The following is a 26,639-nucleotide window of genomic DNA, read 5'->3' on the forward strand; positions in this document are numbered from 1 at the left end:
GTATATATACACTGCACAGTACCGCTCCTCCTGTCCTGTATATATACACTGCACAGTACCGCTCCTCCTGTCCTGTATATATACACTCCACAGTACCGCTCCTCCTGTCCTGTATATATACACTGCACAGTACCACTCCTCCTGTCCTGTATATATACACTGCACAGTACCACTCCTCCTGTCCTGTATATATACACTGCACAGTACCACTCCTCCTGTCCTGTATATATACACTGCACAGTACCACTCCTCCTGTCCTGTATATATACACTGCACAGTACCGCTCCTCCTGTCCTGTATATATACACTGCACAGTACCGCTCCTCCTGTCCTGTATATATACACTGCACAGTACCGCTCCTCCTGTCCTGTATATATACACTGCACAGTACCGCTCCTCCTGTCCTGTATATATACACTGCACAGTACCGCTCCTCCTGTCCTGTATATATACACTGCACAGCACCGCTCCTCCTGTATATATACACTGCACAGTACCACTCCTCCTGTTCTGTATATATGCACTGCACAGTACCACTCCTTCTGTCCTGTATATATACACTGTACAGCACCACTTCTCCTGTCATGTGTATATATACACTGCACAGCACCACTCCTCCTGTCCTGTACATATACTGTACACTGCATGGTACCATTTCTCCTGTTCTGTTGTCAGAGAGGCGACATTGGTCTTTGGGAATGTCAATACTGGTTTATTATTTTCAGTTTTTTTTATGGGAAAATTTAAAAAAATATTGGAAAATCCATTTAAATGGATTATCCCAAGTAATCTCCTATGCCGAGAACTTGGAATCGCCAGGGTCCAAACACAGAGACCACCATGATCCCGAGAGCTGGAGCTCTAAAGAGCACCATGTAAATGGACCTGTGGTCGATCATGCGCACTTCGGCGCCATTCACATGTGGCTCTTCAAATAACGCCTTTAAGAGGAGTGTTGAAGGGCAGGACAAAGTATAGCAAAATTCACTGATTGGGGGTGGGGAGTGTTTGAGTTTGTGGACTGGTGGGGTTTTATGTGGCAGTGCTGCCTTTTTGTCCCTGTCCGGCCCTGTGTGTGTGATTATACAGTGGGGCTGTGCGCATGTGTGTGATTATACAGTGGGGCTGTGCGCGTGTGTGTGATTATACAGTGGGGCTGTGCGCGTGTGTGTGATTATACAGTGGGGCTGTGCGCGTGTGTGTGATTATACAGTGGGGCTGTGCGCGTGTGTGTGATTATACGGTGGGGCTGTGCGCGTGTGTGTGATTATACGGTGGGGCTGTGCGCGTGTGTGTGATTATACAGTGGGACTGTGCATGTGTGTCACTATGCAGTGGGGCTCTGCGTGTGTCAATTATACAGTGGGACTGTGTGTGTGTGTGTCATAATATATATATATATATATATATATTTCACATGCTTGCAGTCACAAGACCACCTGTTCCCGGCGCAGGCACTGGAGAATCCTCACAGTGCATGCGATATGAGGATTCACACATAGTGACTGTAGACATGTAGCTTAAGATCCGACAACCCCTTTAAGGATGGGCCGCTGCTCATGGGCCACTGCTGTGTGCTTGCCCCCCAGGCTAAAATTTGCCAGTCAGCCCCTGAGTACTGTACAGCCAGATTTGGGCTACTTCTACATTGAGCAGAAATTATGGGACACATTTTAGTGCCATTTCTACCCATTTCTCTTTGTTAAAATGTAAAATATGGGGCTTAAAAATTTTTTGTGGTAAAAATGGAATTACTTCATAGCCCAATGGTATAAAATTCTGTGACACACCTGTGGTGTCAATATGATCACGGCAACTCTAGAATAATAAATTAAGAGGTGCATTTTGTAAAATAAGGTCACTTATGAGGAGTGTTGCTGATACAGCACCTGCAAACCATAACCGTAAAATCTACACTATAATATGGTGCTCCTTCATTTCTGAGTTTTGCACTGTGCCTGAAAAGGATTTATGGTTTACATGTAGGGTATTGGCGCACGCAGTAGAATTTTTTTCAACAAACTAAGGTCCATTTTTTCCTATTAGCCATTAGAAAAATTTAAAATTTGAGGCTAAAATAACATCTTAGTGGTAAAAATTTAATAATTCTTTCTTTAATGCCCAATAGTATAAAAATGTGTGAGGCACATGTGGTGTCAACATGATCACTGCACCCCTGGATGAATTCATTGAGGAGTGTAGTTTGTAAAATGCATTTATATATGAAGGGTTTCTGCTGAGCTGGTACCTCAGGGGCTCTGCCAATGTGACATGGCACCCTCAAACCATTCCAGCAAAATCTGAATAGCAATATGGTGCTTCTTCCCTTCTAAGCTTTGCACTGTGCCTCAAAACAAGTTTTTTTACCACATGTGGGGCATCGTTACACAAAAAAGAAATAGCACGCAAAAAATTGGGTCCCTTTTCCTATTGAAAATGAAAAAAATTAGGGCTAAAACAAAAGTTTTTTTTTTTTTTCATTTTCACAGATTAAGGCTATGTGCACACGTTCAGGAATTCATGCAGAAAATTCCTGTGAAAATCCGGACATTTCTGGGAGATTTCAGCATGAAATCCGCATGCGTTTTTTTGCGCATTTTTTTGCGCGGTTTTGACGTGGTTTTTGCGCGTTTTTTTCCGGACATCTCCCAATGCATTAGACAGTGGGAAAACCACGAAAAAACCGCAAAATTAATGAGCAGGTTCATTATTTTTCCGCAATGCGTTTTTCATGCGGAAAAACGCACATCATGTGCACAGAAATTGCGGATTTCATTAGAAATGATAGGATGCTTAATGTATGCAGATTATTTGCGATTTTATAGCTTTTTTATAGCGCAAAAACACTAGAAAACCGCAAATAATCTGCAACGTGTGCACATAGCCTAAAGTTGAAAAATTCTGTGAAGCACCAGGGAGTTCAAGGTGCTCACCACACATCTAGATATATTCCTTGAGGGGTTTAGTTTCCAAAATGGGGTCACTTATGGTGGTTTTCCACTTTTTTGGCACACCAGGAGCTCTTCAAACATGACATGACATCCGCATACAATTCCATCAAATCTGTGTTCCAAAATATCCTTCCTTTCTGTGCCCTGCCATACCAAACAGTAGATTTCCTCCTCATCATGGGTATCAGTGTGCTCAGGAGAAATTGTACAACAAATTGAGTAGTGCAGTTTCTCCTGTTATCCTTACCAACATGCAAAATTTGGGGCTAAAAAACATTTTTGTGGGAAAAATGTGATTTTTTTATTTTCACGACTTAAAGTTATAAATTTCTGACAAGCATATTGGGGTTCAAGGTGCTCCCCTAACCAGGTAACCTTGATTACAACTCGGTGACGCACCCTAATAGTGGATGTAGAAGATGACTGCGCTGTTACTGAAAATAATCTCTACAATGTGTGCAGAATTATTAGACAAGTTATATTTTGATCACATGGTACTTTTTATACATGTTGTCCTACTCCAAGCTGTTCAGGCTTGAGAGACAACTACCAATTAAGTAAATCAGGTGATGTGCATCTCTGTAATGAGGAGGGGTCTTGTCTAATGACATCAAAACCCTATATAAGGTGTGCTTAATTATTAGGCAACTTCCTTTCCTTTGGCAAAATGGGTCAGAAGAGAGATTTGACGGGCTCTGAAAAGTCCAAAATTGTGAGATGTCTTGCAGAGGGATGCAGCAGTCTTGAAATTGCCAAACTTTTGAAGCGTAATCGCCGAACAATCAAGCGTTTCATGGAAAATAGCCAACAGGGTTGCAAGAAGCGTGTTGGGAAAAAAGGCGCAAAATAACTGCCCATGAATTGAGGAAAATCAAGCGTGAAGCTGCCAAGATACCAATTGCCACCAGTTTTGCCATATTTCAGAGCTGCAACGTTACTGGAGTAACAAAAAGCACAAAGTGTGCGATACTCAGGGACATGGCCAAGGTAAGGAAGGCTGAAAAACCTTTGAACAAGAAACAAGATAAAACATCAAGACTGGGCCAAGAAATATCTGAAGACTGACTTTTCAAAGGTTTTATGGACTGATGAAATGAGAGTGACTCTTGATGGGCCAGAGGCTGGATCAGTAAAGGGCAGAGAGCTCCACTCCGACTCAGACGCCAGCAAGTTGGAGGTGGGGTACTGGTATGGGCTGGTATCAGAAAAGATGAACTTGTGGGACCTTTTTGGGTTGAGGATGGAGTGAAGCTCAACTCCCAGACTTATTGCCAGTTTCTGGAAGACAACTTCTTCAAGCAGTGGTACAGGAAGAAGTCGGTATCTTTCTAGAACAACATGATTTTCATGCAGGACAATGCTCCATCACATGCCTCCAACTTTTCCACAGCGTGGCCAGTAAAGGTTTCAAAGAAGAAAAACTAATGACATGACCCCCTTGTTCACCTGATCTGAACCCCATAGACAACCTGTGGTCCCTCATAAAATGTGAGATCTACAGGGAGGGAAAACAGTCCACCTCTCGGTACAGTGTCTGGGAGGCTGTGGTGGCTGCTGCACATAATGTTGATTGTAAACAAATCAAGCAACTGACAGAATCTGTGGATGGAAGGCTGTTGAGTTTCATCATAAAGAAAGGTGGCTATATTGGTCACTAGTTTTTTTAGGTTTTGTTTTTGCATGTCAGAAATGTTTATTTCTAAATTTTGTGCAGTTATATTGGTTTACCTGGTGAAAATAAACAAGTGAGATGGGAATATTTTTGGTTTTTATTAAGTTGCCTAATAATTCTGCACAGTAATAGTTTCCTGCACACAGATATCCTCCTAAGATAGCCGAATCTAAAAAAAAAAAAAAACACCACTCCAACTTCCAAAAATATTAAGCTTTGATATTTATGAGTCTTTTGGGTTGAATGAGAACATAGTTGTTGATCAATAATAAAAATAATCCTCTAAAATACAACTTGCCTAATAATTCTGCACACAGTTTATATAAAGACCAACATGGATATTACCACCATATGGTCAGTGGTAAATACCAGTCCAACAAAACATATAAGTGATTACTGTACAGTTATAGATGGTGACTTACTGCTGACATTGTTTCTGATGGAGTCATTCACATTTCACATCTTTTCCATCTGGCCCAGACCAAGATGACAACTTCTTCCAGCCAGGACTCTGCTAGAGATTACAAGAAAGACATATTTCACGTCTCATATTTTCAGCACTTCTCCATCTATTCCAAACCTGCACAAACTCCTCATCCTGCTGATACCCCAATACCGAGCTACTGCTGCCTTTATGTGTCCCTATTACTGCACCTATTGTGTGCCCTTTAAATTCTAAAGCAACCCTCTAGAATATAGTAATGCCAGGTGCAAGTGCCCTAGAAAACAGTGCCCATATTTTGTACCCTAGAAAGTAATATTGCCCTGTGTGCCCCTTTGACAGTCACCGTAACCAGAATTCCCCTATAACAATAAGTGACCACTTTACATTTAATAATGTCCCGAGTCTCCCCCCTGTAAAGCTTCTCTATACACAGTATGATGATCTTTTATAAACAGTATAATGCCCCCTCACTGTATAGTACCACCCACACAGTATACTGACCCCTTAGTAGCCCCTAAACTGATGGCTCCAACACTGTATGCTAGATAGCCTCCATATAGTATAATGCACTCCCCAGGAAGACTCTGATATAATGCATCCCCTCATAGGCAGACTTTAATATAATACACCCACTAGGCAGACTGATATAATGCAGCCCCTCATAGGCAGACTTTAATATAATACACCCCCCAGGCAGACTCTAATATAATAACATACATAGTAACATAGCAACATAGTTATTAAGGTTGAAGGAAGACTTTAAGTCCATCTAGTTCAACCCATAGCCTAACCTAACATGCCCTAACATGTTGATCCAGAGGAAGGCAACAAAAAAAAACCCATGTGGCAAACAGTAAGCTCCACTTTGGGGAAAAAAAATTCCTTCCTGACTCCACATACGGCAATCAGACTAGTTCCCTGGATCAACGCCCTATCAAGGAATCTAGTGTATATACCCTGTAACATTATACTTTTCCAGAAAGGTATCCAGTCCCCTCTTAAATTTAAGTAATGAATCACTCATTACAACATCATATGGCAGAGAATTCCATAGTCTCACTGCTCTTACAGTAAAGAATCTGCGTCTGTTATTATGCTTAAACCTTCTTTTCTCCAGACGTAGAGGATGCCCCCTTGTCCCTGTCTCAGGTCTATGATTAAAAAGATCATCAGAAAGGTCTTTGTACTGTCCCCTCATATATTAATACATTAAAATAAGATCACCCCTTAGCCTTTGTTTTTCCAAACTAAATAGCCCCAAGGGTAATAACCTATCTTGGTATTGCAGACCCCCCAGTCCTCTAATAACCTTGGTCGCTCTTCTCTGCACCCGCTCTAGTTCAGTTATATCTTTCTTATACACTGGAGACCAGAACTGTGCACAGTATTCTAAGTGTGGTCGAGCTAGTGACTTGTATAGAGGTAAAATTATGTTCTCCTCATGAGCATCTATGCCTCTTTTAATGCATCCCATTATTTTATTTGCCTTTGTAGCAGCTGCCTGACACTGGCAACTAAATGTGAGTTTGTCATCCACCCATACTCCCAGGTCTTTTTCATTGACGGTTTTGCCCAGAGTTTTAGAATTAAGCACATAGTTATACATCTTATTAGTTCTACCCAAGTGCATGACCTTACATTTATCCCCATTAAAGCTCATTTGCCATTTATCAGCCCAAGCTTCTAGTTTACATAAATCATCCTGTAATATAAAATTGCCCTCCTCTGTATTGATTACCCTGCAGAGTTTAGTGTTATCTGCAAATATTGAAATTCTGCTCTGTATGCCCCCTACAAGGTCATTAATAAATATGTTAAAAAGAAGAAAAAAAAGAAGAGGGCCCAATACTGACCCCTGTGGTACCCCACTCCTAACCGCGACCCAGTCCGAGTGGGTTCCATTAATAATCACTTTTTGTTTCCTATCCCTGAGCCAGCTCTCAACCCACTTGCACATATTTTCCCCTATCCCCATTATTCTCATTTTATGTATCAACCTTTTGTGTGGCACCGTATCAAAAGCTTTTGAAAAGTCCATATACACTACGTCCACTTGGTTCCCTTGGTCCAGTGCGGAACTTACCTCTTCATAGAAATTGATCAGATAAGTCTGACTGGAACGGTTCCTAGTAAACCCGTGCTGATACTGGGTCATGAGGTTATTCCTCTTCAGATACTCCAGTATAGCATCCCTTAGAATGCCCTCCAGGATTTTACCCACAGTAGAGGTTAAGCTTACTGGCCTATAATTTCCGAGTTCAGCTTTTGTCCCGTTTTTGAATATTGGCACCACATTTGCTATACGCCAGTCCTGTGGTACGAACCCTGTTATTCTGGAGTCTTTAAAAGATTAAAAATAATGGTCTATCAATGACTGTACTTAATTCCTGCAGTACTCGGGGGAGGATCCCATCCGGGCCCGGAGATTTGTCAATTTTAGTGATTTTTAGACGTCGATATACTTCCTGCTGGGTTAAGCAGGTGACATTTAATGGGGAATTTTTGTTATCACTGATATTGTCTGCCATGGGATTTTCTTGTGTAAATACTGATGAAAAAAAGTTATTTAGCATATTGGCTTTTTCCTCATCCACCATTTCACCCAGACTATTTTTAAGGGGGCCAGCACTATAATTTTTAGTTTCTTACTACTTACGTAGTTAAAGAATATTTTGGGATTATTTTTACTCTCTCTGGCAATGAGTCTCTCTGTCTCAATTTTTGCTGCCTTGATTTGCCTTTTACAGAATTTATATAATTTTCTGTATTTATTTAATGCCTCATCACTACCTACTTCCTTTAATTCACTAAATGCTTTCTTTTTGTCACTTATTGTGCCCCTTACAGCTCTATTTAGCCATATTGGTGGCAGTTAACTGCCACCTGAAGAAGACGGAACTATTCTGTTGAAACACATTGTGGAAATATTAAATGAAGACTTTTTAATACCAGCTGAACTGTGTCGCTTGCGCTCCATATGACCGGTCCATTTTTACTTCAGCCAGTCTTATCCTCTTCTGAGGCATCCGGCCAGAGCTGCAGCGTGCTATCTGCACTAAAAAACTCCCATCACCAGCTTGGTGCTCCTGTGAAGCCGCCTATTCTGACTCTGTTCACGATGCAGTTACAGTAGCATAGCTATGGGTGCGCCCCCTCAGAGAACGGAGCCCGGGGCGATGCCTCCCCCCCCCAATAGCTATGCTACTGCTATTACCCTTGAAGACAAACTAGGATTGGCCTTTTCTCCACTGGCTAGTCATAGATACAGTGGGAAAAAAAAAGTATTTAGTCAGCCACCAATTGTGCAAGTTCTCCCACTTAAAAAGGTGAACGAGGCCTATAATTGACATAATAGGTAGACCACAACTATGAGAGTCAAAATGAGAAAACAAATCCAGAAAATCACCTTGTCAGATTTGCCAAAATTTATTTTGCGAACTATGGTGGAAAATAAGTATTCGGTCATTAACAAAAGATCATTTCAATATTTTGTTATATATCCTATGTCGGCAATGACAGAGGTCAAACGTTTTCTGTAAGTCTTCACAAGTTTGGAACACACTGTTGGCCCATTCCTCCATGCAGATCTCCTTTAGAGCAGCGATGTTTTGGGCCTGTTACTGGGCAACACGGACTTTCAACTCCCTCCAAAGGTTTTCTATGGGGTTGAGATCTGGAGACTGGCTAGGCCACTCCAGGACCTTCATATGCTTCTTACAAAGCCACTCCTTTGTTGTCCTGGCAGTGTGGTTGGGATCATCACCATGTTGAAAGACCCATCCACGTTTCATCTTCAATGCCCTTGCTGGTGGAAGGAGGTTTGCACTCAAAATCTCACGATAAATGGCCCCATTATTATTATTATTATTTATTTATATAGCACCATTAATTCCATGGTGCTGTACATGAGAAAGGGGTTACATACAGAGTTATAGATATCGTTTACAGTAGGCAAGTTTACAGTGACAGACTGGTACAGAGGGGAGAGGACCCTGTTACATTCTATGGGGCCCCATTCATTCATTCAAGCACAAGGATCAGTCGTCCTGGTCCCTTTGCAGAGAAACAGCCCCAAAGCATGATGTTGCCACAATGCAACTCTTCACAGTAGGTATGGTGTTCTTTGGATGCAACTCAGCATCCTGTCTCCTCCAAACACGACGAGTTTTGTTTCTACCAAACAGTTCTACTTTGGTTTCATCAGACCATAAGACATTCTCCCAATAATCTTCTGGATAATCCAAATGCTCTCTAGCAAACTTCAGACAGGCCCGGACATGTACTGGCTTAAGAAGGGGGAACACGTCTGGCACTGAAGGATCTGAGTCCCTGGTGGCGTAGTGTGTTACTGATGGTAGCCTTTGTTATGGTGGTCCCAGCTCTCTGCAAATCATTCACTAGGTCCCCCCGCGTGGTTCTGGGATTTTTGCTCACCGTTCTTGTGATCATTCTGACCCCACGGGGTAGGATTTTGCGTGGAGCCCCAGATCGAGGGAGGTTATCAGTGGTCTTGTATGTCTTCCATTTTCTTATTATTGCCCCCACAGTTGATTTCATCACACCAAACTGCTTGCCTATTGCAGATTCAGTCTTCCCAGCCTGGTGCAGGACTACAATTTTGTTTCTGGTGTCCTTCGACGGCTCTTTGGTCTTCACCATAGTAGAGTTTGGAGTGTGACTGAGGTTGAGGACAGATGTATTTTATACCAATAACAAGTTCAATCAGGTGCCATTACTACAGGTAATGAGTGGAAGATAGAGGAGCCTCTTAAATAAGAAGTTACCGGTCTGTAAGAGTCAAAAATCTTGCATGTTTTTAGATGACCAAATACTTATTTTCCACCATAATTTGCCAAGTAAATCTTGCCAAATCAGAAGAGGTGATTTTCTGGATTTGTCTTCTCACTGTGACGTTAATAGTCAATTGATATTAATTACAGGCCTCTCTCACCTTTTTTCCACTCTGTATATACTGCAATAGTGCCCTTCCAACATAAAGATTATGAAATTTCTCCTCCCCCGAATTCTTTGGATTATAAAAGAGCTTGAAATGAAGTGAAATTTTAGCACTAACTTAGGAAGATAAGCCGGATCAGATCTTAACACAACTCTATCCTCATATATCTGCATACACTGAGGGTCCATAGAAAGGGCCTTTAAGTCACTCACCCTAAGGGCTGATGCCAATGCTACTATTATGATTGTTTTGAGGGTAAATATTTAGCTGACAACTCCTGCACAGTTTTAAATAGTGCTTTGGTCAATGCCCTTAGTTCTAGGTTCAGATCCTATGGGGGGACCCTAGGAGTTGGGACTGACTTAGACATATCACTTGATTTTATCATTCTTGATATCCATCGATTGGCTGTAAGGTTGCAACTATATAATGTCTATAAAGGCTCATACTCACATGCAAGAAACTCAGATGAGTCTCGCACGTCAATACCCGGCCCTGCACCCGGCACTTGGATCAGAGCATGGGCCGCATAGCAATACATGCTTATCTAGATGTGTGGTGAGAACTTTGAATGCCCAGGTGCTTCACAGAAGTTTATAATGCAGAGTCGTGAAAATAAAAATAAAAAATTTTCCACAAAAAAGATTTTTTAGCCCTAAAGTTTTTATTTTCACGAGGGTAACAAGAGAATTTGGACCCCAAAAGTTGTTGTCCAATTTGTTCTGAGTATGCTGGTACCCCATATGTGGGGGTAAACCACTGTTTGGGCGCACGGCAGAGCTCGGAAGGAAGGAGCGCCGTTTTGGAATGCAGACTTTGATGGAATGGTTTGCAGGCATTATGTTGCGTTTGCAGAGCCCTTGATGTACCTAAACAGTAGTAACCCCCTACAAGTGACCCCATTTTGGAAACTAGACCCCAAAGGAACTTATCTAGATGTGTGGTGAGAACTTTGAATGCCCAAGTGCTTCACAGAAGTTTATGATGCAGAGTCGTGAAAATAAAAAATATTTTTTTTCCACAAAAAAGATATTGTAGCCCCCAAGTTGAAAAACTGCATCTGCTGCCCACGTTGTGCACAATTTTCACAACGTGCGTTGGTACGTCGGGCCGACGCATTGCGACGGCCCCGTACCGACGCAAGTGTGAAAGAAGCCTAACCCTAAATTTAGCCCCAACCCTAACCCTATACTTAGCCCCAACCCTAACCCTAAATTTAGCCCCTACCCTAACCCTAAATTTAGCCCCAACCCTGACCCTAACCCTAAATTTAGCCCCAACCCTAACCTTAAATTTAGCCCCTACTCTAACCTTAAATTTAGCCCCAACCCTAACCCAAAATTTAGCCCCAACTGCTCCACCTGCTGGATGGCAGAATATGGCGGGCGCACTGCGCATGCGCCCGCCATTTTCTTTCCGGACGGAGAAGCTGGCAGCCAGGAGAAGCAGGAGGACCCAGGGACACCAGTAAGTATAGCAGGGTCCCCGAATCACCCTATTTCTCTGTCCTCTGATGTGCGATCACATCAGAGGACAGGGAATGAAATATCGCTTTTTTTTTTTTTGCGATCGCCGGTAAACAGTTAATTACCGGCGATCGCAAAACAGGGGTCGGTAAAAACCGACCCTGATCATGATCTTTGGGGTCTCGGCTACCACCGGCAGCCGAGACCCCAAAGATTTTCTGGGTGTCGGCTGGCGGGCGCACTGCGCATGCGCCCGCCATTTTTTAGCCAGAACAAGATGGCAGCGCCCATCGGGAGCCACGAGGAGCATCGGGGGAGACAGGTGAGTATCGGGGGGCTATTGGAGACCCCATTTCTCTGTCCTCTGATGTGCGATCACATCGGAGGACAGAGAAATTAAATGGGAAATCTTGTTTTGTTTTTTTTTTTGCGATCGCCGGTAAACGGTTAATTACCGGCGATCGCAACCCGGGGGTCGGTAAAAAAAAACATGTTCTCTGGGGTCTCGGCTACCCCCGGCAACCGAGACCCCAGAGAAAATCCGACGCTGGGGGGCGCTATTCACTTTTTCCACAGCGCCGTTAACGGCGCTGTGGTTTAAGTACCCTTAACTTCCGCCGTTAAAAGGCGTATCGGCGGTCGTTAAGGGGTTAAAGTTTTTCCTCTTTCATTGCAGGGATTTGGTATATTCAAAAAAAGTTCATTTTTTTAATGTACACTCTGCACCTCATCTTGACTGAAAAAAAGACAGAAATGTACAAATATTTGCAAATTTATTAAAAAAAGAAAAACTGAAATATCACATGGTTATAAGTATTCAGACCCATTGCTCAGACATTCATATTTAAGTCACATGATGTCCATTTCATTGTGCTCCTCCTTGAGATGGTTCTACTCCTTCACTGGAGTCCAGCTGTGTTTCATTAAACTGATAGGATTTGATTTGGAAAGGCACACACCTGTCTATATAAGACCTCACAGCTCACAGTGCATGTCAGACCAAACGAGAATCATGAGGTCAAAGGAATTGGCCAAGAAGCTCAGAGACAATTGTGGCAAGGCACAGGTCTGGCCAAGGTTACAAAAGAATTTCTGCAGTACTCAAGGTTCCAAAGAGCACAGTGGCTTCCATAATCCTTAAATGGAAGAAATTTGGGACCACCAGAAGTCTTCGTAGACCAGGCTGTCCAGCCAAACTGAACAATTGTGGGAGAAGAGCCTTGGTGAGAGAGGTAAAGAAGAACCCGAAGATCACTGTGGCTGAGCTCCGGAGATGCGGTAGGGAGATGGGAGAAAGTTCCACAAAGTCAACTATCACTGCAGCCCTCCACCAGTCAAGCCTTTATGGCAGAGTGGCCCGCCATAAGCGTCTCCACAGTGCAAGACATATGAAAGCTCGCATAGAGTTTGCTAAAAAAAAACACATGAAGGACTCCCAGACCTTTTGGTTATAATTCTAAGTGGTATGTGTGGAGAAAATCAGGCACTGCTCATCACCTGCCCAATACAATCCCAACAGTGAAATATGGTGGTGACATCATCATGCTATGGGGGTGTTTTTCAGCTGCAGGAACAGGACGACTGGTTGCCATTGAAGGAAACATGAATGTGGTCAAGTACAGAGATATCCTGGATGAAAACCTCTTCCAGAGTGATCTGCACCTCAGACTTGGCTGAAGGTTCACTTTCCAACAAGACAATGACCCTAAGCACACAGCTAAAATAAAGGAGTGTATTCAGAACAACTCCGTGACCATTCTTGATTAGCCCAGCCAGAGCACTGACCTAAACCCAATTGAGCATCTCTGGAGAGACCTGAAAATGGCTGTCCACCAATATTCCCCATCCAACCTGACGGAACAGGAGGGGATCTCCAAGGAAGAATGGCTTCGGATCCCCAAAACCAGGTGTGAAAAACTTGTTGCATCATTCCCAAGAAGACTCATGGCTGTACTAGCTCAAAAGGGCACTTCTACTCAATATTGAGCAAAGGGTCTGAATACTTATGACCATCGGATAGTTCAGTTTTTCTTTTTTAAATTTTTGCAAAAATGTCTACATTTTTGTTTGTTTTTTCAGTCAAGATGGGGTGCAGAGTATACATTAATGAGTAAAAAACTAACTTTTTTGAATTTTCCAAATGGCTGCAATGAAACAAAATGTGAAAATGTTAAATACTTTCCGTACCCATTGTACACGCAGGGAGATATGTGTGATGAAGATTGCTTTCTTCTGTAATCTAGAAACTCATAAGTTTCTCTTCAGCATGTTAGGTGCTGAAGGAGTTCATTGGCTATGATATGGGCGGGTTTGTAGGTGAGATGGGCGGGACGTCTACCCACCATAACTCCACCTTAACCCCTTCCTGACATGCACCATACTGCTTTGCACTTGTAATAAGATTATGCTAATGTTCTATGGAGACTGATGACGTGAGTCAGAATGACGACAAACACGGTATATCACAGTTTAAGATATATATACATATATATTGTAGGAAGATGAACTTCAGATAACTGATGCAAACTGCAGCTTTACAGATAAGCAAGTAGTAAACAGTCTCAAGAATATGCAGATATTAGAAGTACAGACCGAGGGTGCAAGTACAAGTCCAGCAATGCAGTATCCAGAGGTCAGAGCCTGGGCTGGCTCCTAGCAGAGGGGCAGACCGTAGCAGAGGTGGGTGCAGAGCAGGTGAAGGGTAACAGAGTCTTTCCGGTGGTACGCAGATCCAGAAGCAAGCGGGGTATCCCGAGGAGTAGAAGAACAAGCAGGTTGCAAGTCCTTGAGCTTGGCAGCAAGTGAGATACAAGATACACAATCAAGGTATAGTGTGCAGAGTTCTTTTATATATGCAGCAGACAGGAAACAAGGAGTATCAGACAGGAAACAAGATGGCCCCCATGAAGCCAGCCACTCCATCTTGGGTAAGGGCAGAATCCAACAGAACTAAGGGCAAGAACAGACAAAAACAGGTATGCAGTCTCAGTCCTTACAGCACTACTAGTACGGCGCTGCTATTTCCGGTCACCGCGCTGCATCGCGCGGTGACCGGGTGAGGATGGCTGCTGTTTCTGACAGCAGACCATCCTGGCACCTCACCACAAGGGGCTGATCCGCTGCAGTGTGACAGGCACCAATCACAGCCGTCACAGTAGGTGGGGTGATCACCATGTCACCTCACCTGATTAACCCCTATGGCGCTGATTGGCTGAACAATAGCTTCTAGCCAATCAGCGCCAAAGGGGTTAATTAAAAATAGCAATCACTGCTCTGCACGCCATCTTTAACTCAGATTTGGCATGCAGAGCGGAGGTCTAAGCCCCTCTGTGTCACCTGAGCAAAGGATTCCATTGGTGGCCAGTGCAATTGTCCCTGCGATCTCCTGCCTCTTGTGCTAATCTCCTGCGATCTGTGCTGTGCTGTGTGCTGTGATCTGCCTGCTGTGTGACTCCTGTGATCACAGTAGCAGCACCTCCCCCACCCCTTTCCCATCCCCCATCCCTGTTCCAGTACCCCCTCCCCCTCCTCCCTCCAATTGATTTTTTCCGCACTTTTTTGTGCTTTTTTTCATGTGCGCGGCGTCTCGCGCAAAGCATTCGTGCTCTTCCTATGTCTGCAGCGCTTTGATCAGTATCGCTGCTGATCAGAGACTGCACCACAGGACTTTTTATTTTTTTAGCTAGTTAGTGTAGCGGGCTTCGCAGTCTAAGCGAAGTCCGATTTTTTTTTTTTTTAGAAAAAATAATAATCGTAGTTAGTACAGTGTAGTTTCAGGCTCAGCAAAGTACCGTAGCCAGTGTCAGTGTTTGACGTCCCCTTTCCCATCCCCCATCCCTGTTCCAGTACCCCCCCCCCCCCTCTCCTCCCTCCAATTGATTTTTTTGCGCTTTTTTCCTGTGCGCGGCGTCCTGCGCAGATCCTTCGTGCTCTTCCTGTGTCCACAGCGCTTTGATCAGTATCGCTGCTGATCAGAGACTGCGCCACGGGAATTTTCCTTTTTTAGCTAGTTAGTGTAGCGGACTTCGCAGTCTAAGAGACGTCCAAGTTTTTTTAGAAAAAATAGTAGTTAGTACAGCATAGTTTTAGACATAGCAAGGTAGCGTAGCCGGCGTCACATCGTTAGTGACGACCAATCTTTTAGAGAAAAAAAAAAGTACAGCGTAGTTTTAGTGGTAGCGTGTTAGTACAGCTGGCGTCACAGCATTAGTGACGACCGATCTTGTTTTAGAAAAAAAAAAGTACAGAGTAGTTTTATAGGTAGGGAGGTAGCTTTTTATTTTTTCTTGCATAAAAAGTGCATTAGGGGAGCGTACATCACATTGTTGGTGACGTCCGTTTTTCTTTTGTAAAAAAAAATAATTAGTTGCGTTGATTATCTTTTTAGCGAGTGCATTAGGGGAGCGTATGTCACATTGTTGGTGACGTCCGTTTTTCTTTTGTAAAAAAGAATTTGCGGATAAATTTATAGGGAGGGCATTAGTGTAGTGAACGTCTGCTTTTTTTATGCAAACTTTTTTTTAAATCTGATTTTTCTTTACATTTTTTCTTCTACATTTTACCTCTCTACTTCTTTTTTCTCTGTTTTGTTAGAATAAAGAGTACCCTATACACAAGCCCCACACATTACACGTATAAAAGCACCACTTACATACACATCCCCGGGGTTTGGGAAAAAAAATAAAAATGGCCCATTCGTCAAGAAGGAGCTATTCACCAGAGGAGGCTTACGCCATGCTTGCGTCCAACACGGATTCAGCCAGTGAGGAAGATCCCACATTCCTCTATTCCTCCTCCTCCTCCTCCTCATCTGGTGAGGAAGGACCCCTAACAAGGCGCCCTAGGACCCAGGCAACTCTTGCAGCAATCAATCCCGTATAGATTGCACCCCCGGAAAATTTTCAGCCTGTCGTTCCGGATTCAGCAGCAGCTCAGGAATCAAGTTTGACACCACTGGCCTCAGTGAAATTGACTTCTTCAAATTCTTTTTCAGTGAGGAAATAATAAATCCTATGGTGGCCCAGACGAAACTATATGCCCAACAATTTTTCACCCAAAATCCCACATCATCATATGCCAGATGGACCCCCGTAAATGCAGCAGAGATTATGACATTTTGGGGAATTGTGCTGCATATGGGCATAATAAAAAAACAGAGGTTCGTCAGTACTGGAGTACTGATATTCTCTACAGTTCACCAGTATTCCGCATGGCCATGAAAAGGACACGATTTGAAGGGATCCAAAGATTTTTGCATTATAGTGATAATGCGCAGTGTCCTCCCCGAGACAATCCTAACTTTGATCGTCTATATAAAATTCGGCCAGTGGCTGAACAGTTCAGCAGAAAATTTGCTGAGGCGTATGTTACGTGTTACGGAACCACTCAGCACTCAGAATATGTTGTGCAGTTATATGTATGTATATTAGGTTCCATGTGAGATGCATTGCCCTAATGCATCAGCCCACAGGCTGCGCCCCTGGGCAGAGGGGACACGATATTCCCTTTTTGTCTGCCCCTCCCCCCCTCACCTTTGTAATTCCCACAGTAAATATCGGCAGGCTCCAGCCACCTGCGGCTATTGTAATGTATGTCTGGAATACCGTTTTTCTATTGGTCTGCCCTCTGAATCTGTGTGATATATTCTGTGTCCTGTGAGTAAAGTGTTGTCAGACTGGAAATACGTGGAGAAGCAGTGATCTTTTATATGCGCCCTTGTAACCAAGCAATTCCAGCCAGCATCCTTCATTCAGACTCCAGCCAAAGCAGAGTGGACCTCTGGAAACACGGGGTGTGTTGTGAATTCCGCTCTTGGGCTTCCTCCGGTGGTTGTAAGTGGCACTTTTGTGAGTTCTGCTCTTGGGCTCCCTCTTGTGGTTTCTAGTGGTATGGCTGCTCCTTGGAGTTAGCTGTCATCAGCTGCCTCCACTTATCGTCTCTTCTGCTCCACTATTTAAGTCTGGCTCTTTCTTCAGCTTGTGCCACTTGTCAATGTTTCCTGGCTGGATTCACATCTCTGCTTGGATTCTCCTGGTTTCCTGACCAGTTCTGCAAAGATAAGTTCTGCCTTTGCTCATTTCAGTCCACATGTTGTGGACTTATTGTTCTGTGCATTCTATATTTGTCCAGCTTGTCAGTATTGATTATTTCTGTTAGCTGGAAGCTCTGGGAAGCAGATTTACCCTCCACACCTTTAGTCAGGTGTGGAGATTTTGTAAACTCTGTGTGGATTGTTTTGTAGTTTTTATACTGACCGCACAGTATCCTTTCCTGTCCTATCTATCAAGCTAGACTGGCCTCCTATGCTAAAATCTGATTTCATTTCTGCGTATGTTATTTTCCCCTCCTCTCACCGTCAATATTTGTGGGGGGCTATCTTTCCTTTGGGGATTTTCTCTGAGGCAAGATAGGTTTCCTGTTTCCATCTTTAGGGGAAGTTAGATCTTAGGCTGTGCCGAGGGGTCTAGGGAGTGTCAGGTACCCCCCACGGCTATTTTTAGTTGCGCTGCTAGGTTCAGGGTTTGCAGTCAGTACAGATACCACCTCCTTCAGAGCTTGTCTCATGTTGTTCCTAAACCACCAGATCATAACAGGGGTGGTACTGAAAGAGGTACCCCAGATTGGTAGACCCCGTTACAGCGTACATACCCCAGAGGGACATCACTATTGATGAATCTCTCGTTCACTTCAAAGGGAGGCTAAAATTCCGACAATACCTGCCGAGTAAGAGGTCCAGGTACGGAATAAAGTTGTACAAACTGTTCAAGAGTACCTCAGGGTACACCCACAGATTTAGGGTCTACGAGGGGAAGGACACCTAAATTAACCCCTCTGAATGCCCCCCGTCCTGGGGGTGGGTGGGAAAATTGTGTGGGAATTGCTGCACCCACTGATGGATAAAGGTTATCACCTCTACATTGATAACTTTTACACCAGCATCCCACTTTTCAAGGCCCTCTCTGCCAGAAGTACAGCTGCATGTGGCACCGTGCGAAAAAATCAGCGAGGCCTCCATAAGCCGCTAACTGGGCAAATGCTGAGGAAAGGGGAAAGCAGAGCCCAATGCAGCGACAACATGCTGGGCAGCACGGTGGCGCAGTGGTTAGCACAGCAGCCTTGCAGCGCTGGGGTCCTGGGTTCTAATCCCACCCAGGACAACATCTGCAAAGAGTTTGTATGTTCTCTCCGTGTTTGCGTGGGTTTCCTCCGGGCACTCCGGTTTCCTCCCACATTCCAAAGACATACTGATAGGAATTCTAGATTGTGAGCCCAATCGGGGACAGTGATGATAATGTGATGTAAAGCGCTGCGGAATATGTTAGCGCTATAAAAAAATAAAGATTATTATTACTCTATGTTACTATGAACTCAGTCGAGGGGTTCAAGAGAGGCCTGGATGTCTTCCTGGAGCAGAACAATATTGTATCATACAATTATTAGGTTCTGTAGAAGGACGTAGATCTGGGTATTTATTATGATGGAATATAGGCTGAACTGGATGGACAAATGTCTTTTTTCGGCCTTACTAACTATGTTACTATGTTACTATGTTACTAAGTATAAAGACAAAAGGGATGTCCTTATCCTGACCACCATACACAGTGACAACAGAACCCTTGTCACTGTTCGTGGGACCACAACACAAGTCCGAAAGCCAGATTGTATCTTGGATTACAATCGGTACATGGGGGGTGTGGATCTTTCAGATCAGGTCCTCCAACCATACAGTGCCATGCGAAAAGCCAAAGTATGGTACAAAAAATTGGCCGTGCACATTGAACAGATGGCACTGTGCAATGCTTTTTTGCTGTCCCGATCTGCAGGCAATACAGGGACCTTCCTTCAGTTTCAGGAGGAAGTCATCAAGGCCCTAATGTTTGGCACTCGGGGAGGTGAGGGCCCCAGTACTTCTGAATATGATAGCGCCCGTATTGTCCCAGGTCAACATTTCCCAGGACAGGTTCCCCAAGCAGCGAGGATAGGCCGATCACAAAAACGGTGCAGAGTATGCTCCAAGAGGGGAATCCGAAAGGACACAACTTACCATTGTGAAACCTGCCCTGAGAAACCTGGCCTTTGCATTAAGGATTGTTTCAAAGCGTACCACACGTCTACAAATTAATAAAATTAGTTTATACCTTTTTACACAACACATCTACTGTATAATCTGATGTACCGAGCACATCTTACCCATACCGCCACATTATAAATTCATACACTAAAACCAAAAGCATTATAGTTATTACTAGTTTCCAAAATGGGGTCAGTTGTCGAGGATTTCCACTGTTAAGGCACATCAGAGGCTCTGCAAACGCAACATGATGTCCGCAGACCATTCCATCAAAGTCTGCAATCCAAAACGTCACTCCTTCCATTCTGAGCCGTGCCGTGCGCACAAACAAGTGGTTTTCCCCCACATATGGGGTATCGGCGTACTCAGGAGAAAATGTGCAACAACTTTAGTGGTCTATTTTCTCCTGTGACCTTTGTGAAAATAAAAAAAATTGGGGCTAAAAGATCATTTTTGTGGAAAAAATTTGATTTTTTTTATTTTCATGACTCAACGTTATAATTTTCTGTGAGGCACTTGGAGGTTTACGGTGCTCACCACAACTCTAAATAAATTCCTTGGTAGGTCTAGTTTCCAAAAATGGGGTCACTTTTGGGAGATTTCCACTGTTTAGGCACATCAGGGGCTCTGCAAATGCAACATGACGCCCGCAGACCATTCCATCAAAGTCTGCAATCCAAAACGGCACTCCTTCCATTCTGAGCCCTGCCGTGTGCACAAAGAGTTGTTTTACCCCACATATGATGGGGTATTGTCGTATTCAGGAGAAAATGTGCAACAACTTTAGTGGTTTATTTTCTCACGTTACCTTTGTGAAAATAAAAAATTGGGGCTAAAAGATCATTTTTGTGGGAAAAAAAAGTGATTTTTTTTGTCACGGCTCTACATTATATACTTCTGTGAAGCACTTGGGGGTTCAAAGTGCTCACCACACAACTACATAAGTTCATTAAAGGGTCTAGTTTCCAAAATGGGGTCACTTGTGGGGGTTTTCCAATGTTTAGGCACATCAGGGGCTCTTCAAACGCAACATGGCATCCACTCTCAATTCCAGCCAATTTTGCGTTCAAAAAGTTAAAAGGCGCTCCTTCCCTTCCGAGCCCTGCTGTGCGCCCAAACAGTGGTTTTCCCCCACATATGGGGTATCGGCATATTCAGGAGAAATTGCTCAACAGTTTTAGTGGACCATTTCTCCTTTTACACTTGTGAAAATAAAAAAATCATTGCTAAAAGATCATTTTTGTGGAAAAAATTTGATTTTTTTTCACGGCTCTATGTTATAAACTTCTGTGAAGCAACTGGGGGTTCAAAGTGCTCACAACACAGCTACATTAGTTCGTTAATGGGTGTAGTTTCCAAAATGGTGTCACTTGTGGGGGATTTCCAATGTTTAGGCACATCAGGGGCTCTTCAAACGCCAATTCCAGACAATTTTGCGTTCAAAAAGTCAAAAGGTTTTCCTTCCCTTCCGAACCCTGCTGTGCGCCCAAACAGTGTTTTTTCCCCACATATGGGGTTTCGGCGTATTCAGGAGAAATTGCTCAACAATTTTAGTGGACCATTTTCTCCTTTTACACTTGTGAAAATAAACAAATTGTTGCCGAATGATCATTTTTGTGACTAAAAATTTAAATGTTCATTTTTTCCTTCCACATTGCTTCAGCTCCTGTGAAGCACCCGAAGGGTTAATAAACTTATTGAATGTGGTTGTGAGGACCTTGGTCCAATTTTTGGAATGGCGTCACTTTTGAGTATTTTCTGTTATATATACCCCTTAAATTGACTTCAAGTGTAAGATGGTCCCTAAAAAAAATGGTTTTCTAAATTTTATTGAAAAAATGAAAGATCGCAGGTCAACTTTTAACCCTTAACTTCCTGACCAAAAAATATTTTGGTTCCAAAATTGTGCTGATGTATAGTACACATGTGGGAAATGTTATTTATGAACTAATTTTTGTGACACATCTTCAAAATTTTCACCAAATTTCCATTTTTTCACAAATAGCCATAAGTCATAGCGAAGAAATTTTACCACTATCATAAAGTACAATAGGTCACGAGAAAATCTCAGAATCACTAGCATCCGTTGAAGCGTTTCTGAGTTATGACCTCATAAATTGACAGTGGTCAGAATTGAAAAAAATGGCCTGGTCAGGAAGTTGAAAACAGGATGGGGTGAAGGGGTTAAGGGTGTGGCTTAGATGTTAAGGCCATGTTTACACTTTGCGGTTTTTACCGGGGAACCGCGGCGATTTTGCCGCTGCGGGTCCGCTGCACTTTCCATTGCATTTACAGTAACATGTAAACCCTATGGAAACCGCAAACTGCTGTGCACATGCTGCGGGAAAAGCCACGCGGGAACGCAGCGGTTTACAACCCGCAGCATGACATAGCTGAACTAGAGCGGGTGCAGAGAAGAGCGACCAAGGTTATTAGAGGACTGGGGGGTCTGCAATACCAAGATAGGTTATTACACTTGGGGCTATATAGTTTGGAAAAACGAAGACTAAGGGGCGATCTTATGTTAATGTATAAATATATGAGGGGACAGTACAAAGACCTTTCTGATGATCTTTTTAATCATAGACCTGAAACCGGGTTATATATTATTCCGGACCAATGCAAACATTATTTGTTTATTACAGCACTTGAGCACTTTATCCACTTATTGGTATATATTTTATATAGATATATATATATTATTTCACAAAAAATATATTTTTCTTTTTTCAGCATCAGGTTTTGCCTTCCCCCTTTTTTTTTTATTGAGGGTTACTATTTTATATATACTTATGTAATATCTATAGCAATATACTGTATGTCCTGCAGTGCACATCTTTTTAATAATTTTTTAATAACTTTATAATACTATATTACCATTTGTTACCATAATTAATAATAAAATTGAATATTTGCACATCCTAGCCTGGTGGTCCTCCTTCTTTTTGATCCTTGTTTTAGGTTTTGGTGTTCTCTATATATTGCTGCATATGCAGCATCAATAGTAGGAGTAAATCCCGCAGCGGAACCCGCAACACAAACCACGATAAATCTGCAGGGATAACCGCAGCGGGTTTGCCCTGCAGATTTATCAAATCCGCTGCGGGAAAACCCGCGGGACAACCCGCAGCCCCCTTCCTAGGTGTGAACATAGCCTAAGTGTCCAGCCAATGTTTTTTTTTTTTGGTCCGTGTTGTGTGGAGGAAGAAAGCCTCCAGACTGAAGCTCCTGCAATATTTTTTTTTACTTTTATTTGAGCCAGAAAGGCTATTTTCTGTTACCAGTTTGAGTTTTTGGTTTATGATGCAATAAACCACCCAAAGACTTTAACCCCTTCACCCCGAAGCTTGTTTTCACCTTCCTGACCAAGCCAATTTTTACAATTCTGAACACTGTCACTTTATGAGGACATAACTCTGGAACACTTCAATGGATCCCACTGATTCGGAGAATGTTTTCTTGTGACACATTGTACTTAATGATAGTGGTAAAATTTCTTTGATATGACTTGCATTTATTTGTGAAAAAAATGGAAATTTGGCGAAACTTTTGAAACTTCTGCTATTTTCAAACTTTCAATTTTTATGCCTTTATATCAGAGCGCCATATCGCACAAATAGTTAATAAATAACATTTCCCACATGTCTACTTTACATCAGTACAATTTTTGAAACAATTTGATGTTGTTAGGAAGTTATAAGGGTTAAACGTTGACCAGCGATTTCTCATTTTTACAACAAAATTTGCAAAACCATTCTTTTTTTTAGGGACAACCTCACATTTGAAGTGACTTTGATGGGCCTATATGACAGAAAATGCCCAAAAGTGACACCATTCTAAAAACTGCACCCCTCAGCGTACTGAAAACCACAGTCAAGAAGTTTATTAACCCTTCAGGGGCTTCATAGGAATTTTTGGAATGTGGAAGGAAAAAATAAACATTTATTTTTCTTCAACAAAATTTTTCCTTTAAACCTAATTGATTTTTACTTTCGCAAGGATAGTAGGAGAAAATGGACCATACAATTTGTTGTGCAATTACTCCTCAGCATGCCGATACCCCATATGTGGGGGAAATCTACTGTTTGGGCACATGGGGGAAGGAGCACCATTACACTTTTTGAATGTAAAATTTGCTGGCAAATTCTAAACATTGGAAACCCCCCAAAAAGTGACACCATTTTGGAAACTAGACTCCTTAGGGAACTTATCTAGATGTGTATTGAACACCTTAAACCCACAGGTGCTTCACAGAAGTTTAATACGTTTATTACGTAAAGCCTAAAATCTAATTTTTCCCAGATAAATCTTTTTAAGCTCCAAATTTAGCATTTTCATAAGGGTAACAGGAGAAACTGCTCCATAAAATTTGTTACTAATATAAATAATCAACATGTGGAACAAAACAACTGTTTGGGCGCACGGAAGACTTGGAAGGGAAGAAACATACAGTATATAGTGCAGATCTTGCTGCACTTGTTTGAGGGTGCCATGTAACATTGGTAGAGCCCCTGAGGTGCAAACACAGCAGAATCCCCAATAAGTTGCCCCGTTTTACAAACTAATCCTCTCAATGAATTCATCTAGCGGTGCAGTGATTATAGTGACACTACAGGGTGTCACAGACTTTTATACCAATGGGCAGAGAAGATAAAATAATTTACGTTTTTACCACCAAGAATGTGTGTTAGCCCCAAGTTTTAAATTTTCACCCTGGGAAATGGCTAAAAATGGCACCAAATTTTGTCCCACAATTTCTACTGAACGTGGCAATACCCCATAGATGGCTGTACAGTACTACTTAGCCATACGAAGAGACTCAGAGGGATGGAGCGCTATTTGCCTCCTGGAACGCAGATTTTCCTAGAATAGCTTGCGGATTCCATATAAGGAGCCCCTAAGTTATAGAAGTGCAGAATCCCCCCTTAAGTGACCCCATATTGGAAATTATAACCCTTTGGGAACTTATCTACAGATGTAGTGACGAATTTGACTCCATGTGTGTTTTTCCAGAAACAGGCAGCAGTGGATATTGCTGAGTGAAAATAGCAAACTGCCGTTATAGTGACCAGTACATTATGCCCATCCCATGCTTCTGGAGACAAACACCTGTAAATTAGGCGGGATCTCATCACTACAGAAATGACAAACATGAGGCTTTGGCGTGTCTCATAGGCACTTCAACACAGGGTGACCATCGTGTCGCAAGGTAAATTATTATATATCTAAATCTTATTATGCCTTGATTTCACGGATGGACTGGTTTCATTGTCTATAGCCGGCTTATAAGAGGGAGCAATTGGGAACTACAGTTGTGGGCAAAAGTATTGACACCCCTGCAATTCTGTCAGATCATACTCAGTTTCTTCCTGAAAATGATTGCAATCACAAATTCTTTGGTATTATTATCTACATTTAATTTGTCTTCAATGAAAAAACACAACAAGAATTGTCCTAAAGCCAAATTGGATATAATTCCACACCAAACATAAAAAAAGGGGGTGGACAAAAGTATTGGCACTGTTCATGTGATGTTTCTCTAATTTGTGTAACTAACAGCACCTGTAACTTACCTGTGGCACCTAACAGGTGTTGGCAATAAATAAATCACACTTGCAGCCAGTTGAAATTGATTACAGTTGACTCAACCTCTGTCCTGTGTCCTTGTGTGTACCACATTGAGCATGGAGAAAAGAAAAAAGACCAAAGAACTGTCTGAGGACTTGAGAAACCAAATTGTGAGGAAGCATGAGCAATCTCAAAGCTACAAGTCCATCTCCAAAGACCTGAATGTTCCTGTGTCTACCGTGCACAGTGTCATCAAGAAGTTTAAAGCCCATGGCACTGTGGCTAACCTCCCTAGATGTGGACGGAAAAGAAAAATTGACAAGAGATTTCAACGCAAGATTGTGCAGATGGTGGATAAAGAACCTCGACTAACATCCAAACAAGTTCAAGCTGCCCTGCAATCCGAGGGTACAACAGTGTCAACCCTATGAAAAGGGACTGTATGGTAGGAGACCCAGGAAGACCCCATTTCTTACCCCGAGACATAAAAAAGCCAGGCTGGAGTTTGCCAAAACTTACCTGAGAAAACCTTAAAATGTTTTGGAAGAATGTTCTCTGGTCAGATGAGACAAAAGTAGAGCTTTTTGGGCAAAGGCATCAACATAGAGTTTACAGGAGAAAAAAAGACACATTCAAAGAAAAGAACACGGTCCCTACAGTCAAACATGGCAGAGGTTCCCTGATGTTTTAGGGTTGCTTTGCTGCCTCTGGCACTGGACTGCTTGAACGTGTGCATGGCATTATGAAGTCTGAAGACTGCCAACAAATTTTGCAGCATAATGTAGGGCCCAGTGTGAGAAAGCTGGGTCTCCCTCAGAGGTCATGGGTCTTCCAGCAGGACAATGACCCAAAACAAACTTAAAAAAGCACTAGAAAATGGTTTGAGAGAAAGCACTGGAGACTTCTAAGGTGACCAGCAATGAGTCCAGACCTGAATCCCATAGAACACCTGTGGAGAGATCTAAAAATGGCAGTTTGGAGAAGGCACCCTTCAAAAATCAGCAACCTGGAGCAGTTTGCCAAAGAAGAATGGTCTAAAATTCCATCAGAGCATTGTAAGAAACTCATTGATGGTTACCGGAAGCGGCTGATCGCAGTTATTTTGGCTAAAGGTTGTGCAACCAAGTATTAGGCTGAGGGTGCCAATACTCTGGCCCATTTTTGGAGTTTTGTGTGAAATGATCAATGTTTTGTTTTTTGCTTCATTCTCTTTTATGTTTTTTTCATTGAAGACAAATTAAATGAAGATAATAATACCAAAGAATTTGTGATTGCAATCATTTTCAGGAAGAAACTGAGTATTATCTGACAGAATTGCAGGGGTGTCAATACTTTTGGCCACACCTGTACATTGTGCGGATTATAGCCACATGATACATAAGTTCCTCATTGCCCCAATGTGTGATCATTCTGACACAGCCAACATGCTAACTATCAAAATTTGACTTATTTACCGGTGTAATATAGTATTCCAGATATTATTGTTCTTCATCCTATATAACAATGTG

This window comes from Ranitomeya imitator, chromosome 3 (genome assembly GCF_032444005.1).
Source record: "Ranitomeya imitator isolate aRanImi1 chromosome 3, aRanImi1.pri, whole genome shotgun sequence".
Lineage (NCBI taxonomy): Eukaryota > Metazoa > Chordata > Amphibia > Anura > Dendrobatidae > Ranitomeya > Ranitomeya imitator.